This window comes from Pteropus alecto, unplaced genomic scaffold (assembly GCF_000325575.1).
Source record: "Pteropus alecto unplaced genomic scaffold, ASM32557v1 scaffold223, whole genome shotgun sequence".
NCBI lineage: Eukaryota > Metazoa > Chordata > Mammalia > Chiroptera > Pteropodidae > Pteropus > Pteropus alecto.
In genome coordinates this window covers 322,056-330,292 of record NW_006434441.1, presented here as the reverse complement: position 1 = coordinate 330,292, position 8,237 = coordinate 322,056, and the positions used below count along the sequence as shown (strand labels likewise).

The window sequence follows — 8,237 nt, the reverse complement described above, 5'->3', positions numbered from 1 at the left end:
ATATATACACATATATATAAAGTGTACAAAATGGAAAACAAAATGGGGCAAAATCTTTTAATGACAGTACACTTATATTACACATACCTTTAGATGATATAAGTGGTAACGGCATGCACAAAACACTCTGGTAAAGATAAATTCGGGTTTCAAATTTCTGCACATAAAATCTATGAGTAAGGTGGTCAACTAATGGTTCTTTTTAATGTACTTAGAAAACAACTTTTTCCACTTAAAATCTCAGCCCCAAAGCTCATTGAGATACACATGTTTGGTCTATAGTTCTGTCTATATTTACCACAGTTTCAATTATTCTATGATGTAAATATTATTGTTGTCTTTAACAACAAAGTGGCAAACAAAACATTAGCCACTCCCTGTTTAATTCACAATAGCCAATTCTTGAGTGGCATGTTGATATCGATTATAGTATCATAAAATGAGGGCTGATAACTCTCTAGTACTTACTAACACCTGAGGGAAAGACTGGGTAAGCATAAATTAAGAATACATCCCCATTATGAGAAATCAGAGCATGTTTTAAAAATGGTAATATGAGATTCAAGTTATATGAGATTTCAAACATTCAAGATAATTCCATACATCCCCCCTTTTCCCAGAAAAAAAAACAAAACAATGTCTTCTGTAAGTGCACTGCCACATACAGAGAAGTGTTTACTATTACGTGAAGCCAATAGAACAGAGAAGCAAATAAAGACATTTTTCTGCTTTTATAAGCATAAAGCACCAAAAATTCCTTCTGGAATAAATTATTTGGCCACATTCTTTCTTACCTTTCTCCTTCCCTTTCTTCCTCGCTCACTCTATTTCTCACTCATTCTTCAAATAACTCTCTATCTATCCCCCATCCATCCATTCATCCATCCATCCATATTTATTGAGTATAGTCCATGTTCCAATCAATGTGTCAAAATGCATATTCGAGGGTAAGCAAAATGATCTCTGCTCTCATAAAACTTCCAGACTATGGGGAGTTATGTATCAATCACATAATTGGACAGATGAATAATAAATTCATATTAAGGAAATATTTCTAGAAAAAAAAAACACTGTATAACAAAGGAAAATGACCTAGACTGAGAGAGACAGGGAAGTCAGGAATGGCTTTCCTCAATAAATGACATTTGAGCTGGGTGGGATCTGAAAGGTGAGTAGATATAGCATGTGTGTTATGGAGGGCAGCTTTCAAGTCGGGAATGCTAAGTGAAAAGGTGCTGCAGGGAGTGTGTGGAGAGAGGGGAAAGATGAGCTCCAAGAACAGTTAGAAGGCTGAAACAGCTGGAGCTCAGAGACCCTAGGAAAAAGTGAGAAGAGATACAGCTGAAAAGGTGCACAAACTTACAGGACAGAGAGCCTACTCAGCTGGGTTACAATTCAGGTCCTGATCCATTGAAAAGTCTTAAAGAAGGAGGTGATACAATCAGTTCTGTGTTTTGAAAAGATCTGGATGTTTCAGGTTCTAGTAAGACAGTTGATGAAAAGGAAACCCTTCTCTTAAAGGTTAAGATAAACTAGAACAAAACATTATTTTTGCAATTCATAGACGAACTTTTGAGGAAGAAAGAAAAATTATCACATGCCAAAAACAAAGAGAAAACAAAGCTGGAACAGGCAGCAAATGAACAGGCCTGAAGCTAAGAGCTGGGGGTAAAAAGAGCCAGTAACACTGAATAGCTTACATTTTAACATTCGAGCAAGGATAGGAAATGATACTTTTGGACAAATGGAGAGTTGGAACTGAGACCTCCACATAATCTGGGACCTCTAAAAGGAGGCTCCAGGGGAAAAAATTCACTCAATCTCACAGAGATACAACCAAAATTTTATCTTGATCTAGTCTCTGGTTAGGGAAAAAATATATCTTCTGTAAGAAATTGAATCCTTAGGTCTAATTTCACTCGATTTTAGAGTCTGACTTTACACTATCCATCCCAAATTCTAAACTTTAACATAAAGTTTATCCCATGCCAATGGTAACCCAGAGTCCCTATGTAGAAGCAAATCCATCTTCCTGGCCATAGAGGATTCCATAGGGGGAAAAAGTCCTGCTCAAGAGGAGCTTACCATCAAACACAGGGCACAATCCACCATGAGTGAGACTCAGAGTAACATAACACATAGCAGAATCAGACTTTTAGAACTTCAGATCACTGAAAAAAATATTTTATAAGGCATGGAAAATATGCTTAAAAGTTTTAAAGACATTAAATAACATTTGAGAAGAATAAGATTTCAAAAAAACAGGCAGATATGAAGGAGAATCAAACAGAACTTGTGGAAAGAAAGAAAAAGTAGCCATGAAAATGAAAAACTTAATGAATGCATCAAAGAATTAACTAGCACAGCTGAAGAGAGGAGAATGTACAGAAGACAGATTACAGCAAAGAGAGATAAACATATAACTATAATAAGAAGATTAATAAAAATTTGGACTAGAAGATCCAAGAAGCATATTATTAAAAGTTGAAGGAGACAGTAGAGTGAATTTGAAGGCAGTAACATTCAAAGAAATAACATCTGAGAATTTCCAGGCTAAATAAAAGCATGAATACTCTGACTTAAAAAGTACAGCAAAACCAAAGGCCTCCCCCCCAACCAAATAAATCCATAACAAGACAAAGTTTCTTTGAAACTACAAAGAAAAAGAAAAGACTGTAAAAGAAACCAATGATGAAAGACAGTCTTATAAGGAATCACGATTAGAACGAAAACACTTCTCATCAAAAATGACAATTATTTTTAAACTTATCAAGGGAAAATACCTCTCCACCTAAAATTCTATATTCAGCTAAACTAATACACAAGAATGAGAATATGGTGAACATTCAATGCAATATATATGACTTACTGTTGAATTGTACATTTGAAACTTATTGAATTTTGTTCATCAATGTCACCATTAAAAAAGTGAAAATAAAATAAAGCCATGTTCAGACAAACAGAAAATTAACTCACAGATCAAAGAAAGTTTTGAAGAAAGGAAATTGAACTTAGAAGGAATAAATAGAATGTAAGAAGCAACGATGAATGAAGAGTTTGGAAAATTTATGGATGGATATGAATAAGCATTGACTGAAAGAATAAGAACAATAGAAATAAATGACTTATTCTTAAGGTTATGAAAAAACAAAGTGGAACTAAAATAGTAACAACAATATCATAAAAGGTTGGTGTGTGAGTGTGTATGAGAGAATAAGAGAGAACACACATGCACTGGTAAGCAGGGTGTTGTACTCAATATTCCAATATTCATAGGACTATATATTGTTTAGGAGGAGGGCTGGAGATACTAACAATAGACTTTGTTAAATATGCATATTATAATTTTTGCTGCTAAAAGAATAGATCGAGAATGTATAACTTCCAAATCAATGAGCAGTAAGGGTAGGAAGTATGTAAAGAAAACAAACACATAAACGATGGATAAAAGGAAAAAAAAGAAACAAAACAGAATCATGACAAGTAGAAAGTACAAAATAAATCAATAATTGTAAACCTAAACATTCCAGGAATTCAAACAAATTCAAAGAAATGGATTAATCTTATCAGTTAATGGAAAGATGTTGTCAGATTGATTTTTAAAAAAATCAAGCTACCTGATTTTTATTAGACACAAACAGCTGAAAAGGATTTTTAAAAAATACATAATATTTCTGTTTCCAGCCATGAAAGATAACTGGGAATGAACTTATTTTTAAAGAGAGAGAGAGGGAGAGAGCGCGCGCGCGCGCGCGCGCAAGAACGCTTGAGAGAGATGAAAGCATTGCTTCTAGCCATTGGACAACAGGCAGCACAGGACTGCAGTCTCTGAGAGAAGGAAAACAAATACGATGACCCCCATGAACATCCAGGTTTCTCTCTGAAGTCACTTTCCAATTTCTGGTCCAAGGAAGGAAACTTTTACCAGAGAATAGTTGTTTTGTTGAGTTGAGGAGACAGAAACAAGTATCTGAAATGTGCAGTGTAGAGTTCTGGAAACAAGGGATCTACATAAAAAGATATCCAGAAATCTGCCTAGACGTCTGACTGAATACTGAGCCTTGAACATATAGAGCGCAACTTCAGAAGCCTGCGAAGGAACCACCAGAGAGCTCTAAAATAGACTAGATCTCTCGAGTGACGTCAAAAACATGGCAGAATGAGAGACGTCCTCGGATCACTTCCCTTGAAACAACAATAAGCTAAACATCTAAAACTCAACAAAAAACATCCAAACTGCACACCAGCACGCCTGAGCATTGGATTTACACATGAGAGCTACCACAGGTTAGAACCCCAGGTGTTGGGCGGTAGACTGGGTGAAATAAAAAAGCTGCCTCTCACAGCTGCAGGAACTACCTGCAGGAGGAGAGGGAGGGGAGAAGGTGCGGCGAGTCCCTGAATAGCCCTGCCTGGGAATGCTGTGAGCCACACGCGGCTGGTGGCAGTACCCAGTCATCAGGACAGAAGGCAGAGAAATGGGGATGGTAGAAAAGTGAGAATGGCAGAGATACAACAGTTGATTTTTATGAAAAGCGTCTGCAAAACTGGGGCTGAATCACAGTCCCCATCCCCCAACCCAGAGGGCTCCTCCCCCCATACCCTCCGAGATCGATCACCGTGGAGCCCCAGGGGAATCTGAGCAAACACTACCCAAACTGTCGCAAACACTGATAGGAAAAGAGACTTGGGGTAGCAAGCATGATTAAACATCTATAAGAAAAAAAAAAGACATTAAGACTTTATATAAAGCAGAGATCCAAGAGGCTTAGATGCCACATACTGGAAACCAAAAGAAAAGTGCTTTCTTTGCAACAGGCTAGAGACCATTATATAATAAATCTACTTTCTGGAAAAAACAATCAGAATACACTTCCATTAATGCTCAGGTGGAGAAATAGTCCATTAAATACCATGAACAACCAAGGTGACAAGGCATCTTAGGAAGAAAGAGAAACATCTCCAGAAAATAAGCTTTCAGACATAGAAATATGCAACTTTTATGACAGGATGGTACTTCTGTAAAAACTCAGTGAGATCCAAAACTAATCATATCAACAATTTAAGTAATTGAAAAATCAACTAGATCAGCAGAATAAGTTCTTTAGCAAGGAAATTGAAACCCTCGAAAAGAACAGAATAGACCTTCTAGAGATGAAGAACACACTGCAAGAGTTGAAAAATGAAATAGCAAGCTTGGGAAATAGAGTCGACCAAATAGAGGAAAGGATCAGTGATATTGAAGACAGAAATCTAGAAATAAATCAGAAGGAAGAAGAGAAAAACTGAGGGATAAAAAATAATGAAAGAGTAATATAAGAACTAGCTTATACCATCAGGAGAGGAAACGTAAGAATAATGGGCATTCTCGAAGGGGAGGAAAAAGAGCAGGGACTAGAAAGCATTTTCAGACAAATAGTTGACAAGAATTTCCCAAAACTGAGAAATGAACTGGAGCTGAGAATTCAAGAAGTCAACAGAACACCAACTATCTCAATCTCAAAGAAAGAATTCTCAGGACAGCCAGGAAAAAGCAGACGGTAACCTATTAAGGAAAACCCATTAGATTATCATGAGTCTTCTCAGCGCAAACCTTACAAGCCAGAAATGAGTGGAATCAAATATTCAAACTATTAAATGAAAGGAACTACCAGCCAAGAATAATGTATCCAGCTAAATTCTCCTTCAGATATAAAAGAGAAATAAAGACCTTTGCAGACATACAAAAATTGAGTGAATTCTCCACTACGAGGCCTCAAAACAGGAAATACTGAAAGAGGTCAGCTCACATAAAATGAAATGACAAAAAAAAAAAAAATTATTAGGAGTAAGGTGACTAGCAGGAAATAGAAGCAGAGGAGTGCAACTCTTACTAGGAACAGGGCATTATAAGCTTAAAAATAAGAAGAGATTTGATATAGCAAGATAGTAATGAACATTCAGCATACATAGGGACAAATTGAGACAACAATGACAAAAAGGGGCGATTCGAAGATCCAAATTTGCAAAGTGGAATGAAGATAAAGCATGCACAGAAGAAAAGGAAAGACTGAATATAGATAACTATCCTTTATATATTTGTAATGGCAACCACACACCATAGATTCAGAACCATTGTATATAACATAAAACAAGAAGGACTGTAAACATGGCGGAGAGAGAGACATCCCCAGATCTCTCCCCTTGAAACAATAAGCAGAACATCTAAAACTCAACAAAAAACACCCAAACTGCACAACAGCATGTCTGAGCATGGGATATGTGCATAAGAGCTACCACGGGTCAGAATCCTGGGTGTCGAGTGGTGGACTGGGAGAAATAAAGAAGCTGCCTCTTGCAGCTACCTGTGCACCTTGTAGGAGGAGGGAGAGGGGAGAAGGAGTGGCGAGTTTGTGTGGGAGTTTCCTGAACATTCCTGCCTATGATAGCTGTGAGCTCCCCGTGGCCAGCTGGCTGCAGGTCCCAGTCACCAGGGTAGAAATCAGCAGAGGAACAACAGCTGATTTCTGCCGCTGTGGTTGCAAAAACAAGGCTGAGCTGCAGCCCTCAGCCTCCAACCCAGAGGGCGCCTCCTCCCATACCCTCTGAGACCGATCACTGCAGAGCGCCATAGGAATCTGAGCAAACGCTGCCAAGACTATCACTGACACTGATAGGAACTGAAACTGAGGGTAGCGAGCATGCTTAAATATCTACAAGGAAATTTAAAAAGTGTTATTAAGACTTTATATAAAGCAGGGATCCAAGAGGCTTAGACGCCACCTACTGGAAACCAAAAGAAAAGTGCCTTCTTTTCAACAGGCTAAAGAAAGACCTTTATATAATAAATCTTTTTTTCTGGAAAAACAGTAGAATACACTCCTATTAAAGCCCAGGTGGAGAAATAGTCCATTAAATACCATGAACAACGAAGGCAACAAGGCATCTCAGGAAGAAAGAGAAAAATCTCCAGAAAATAAGCTTACAGACATAGAAATATGCGACTTATATGACAGAGAATTCATGATGGTACGTCTGAAAAAAACTCAATGAGATACAAAACAAGTCAAATCAACAATTTCAGGAATTGAAAAAACAAGTAGATGAGTAGGGCAAGGAGATTGAAACCTTCAAAAAGAACCAAATAGAACTTATGGAGATGAAGAACACACTGCAAGAGTTGAAAAATGAAATAGCAAGCTTGGGAAATAGAGTCGACCAAATGGAAAAAAGGATCAGTGATATCAAAGACAGAAATCTAGAAATAAATCAGAAGGAAGAAGAGAGAAACCGAAGAATGAAAAGTAACGAAAGAGAAATACAAGAACTAGCTTATACCATCAGGAGAGGAAACATAAGAATAAAGGGCATTATCGAAGGTGAGGGAAAGGAACAGGGATTAGAAAGTATTTTCAGACAAATAGTTGATGAGAATTTACCATTTCTAAGGAATGAGCTGGAGCTTGGTTTCAAGAAGTCAACAGAACACCCAATTATCTCAACACAAAAAGGCCTTCACCAAGATACATTGTATTGAAACTATCAAAAATCAACAACAAAGACAGAATTCTCAAGGTAGCCAGGGAGAAAAAAAACGGTAACTTTTAAAGGTAAACCCTTTAGATTATCCTTAGACTTCTCAGCGCTAACCTTACAAGCCGGAAAAGAATAGAATCAAATATTCAAAATATTAAGTGAAAGAAACTATCAGCCTAGAATAATGTATCTAGCTAAGCACTCTGTTAGATATGAAGGAGAAATAAAGACCTTTGCAGACATACAAAAACGGAGAGAATTCTCCACTACGAGGCCTGCACTACAGGAAATACTGAAAGGGGTCAGTTCATCTAAAACAAAATAACACAAAAAAATACATAATTAGGAATAAAGTGACTATCAGGCAAATAGAAGCAGAGGAATGCAACCCTTACTAAGAACAGAGGATTATTACATAATAATAAGAGAATTGTTATAGCAAGATAGTAACGAATGTTCAGCATACATAGGAACAAATTGAGATAACAATGACTGAAAAGGAAGGAATGCAAAGATCCAAATTCGCAAAGGGGAATGGAGATAAGGCACACGCAGAAGAAAAGGGACGACTATATATATATAACTATCCTTTATATATTCATAATGGTAACCACATACCAAAGATTCAGAACCATTGTATATAACATAAAACAAGAAAGACCAGCGGGAAAACCCACAAGAGCCAACCAACATAAAGAAAACAAAAACACAAGGACAAGGAA

At 37.1% G+C, this 8,237-nt stretch overlaps 1 protein-coding gene across 4 annotated transcripts in view; it reads right to left on the bottom strand.

The window, feature by feature from the left end:
- TSGA10 (testis specific 10) overlaps positions 1-8,237 on the bottom strand; it is a 102,686-nt gene that overhangs the window by 14,192 nt on the left and 80,257 nt on the right. The gene's annotated exons all lie outside the window — the stretch shown is intronic.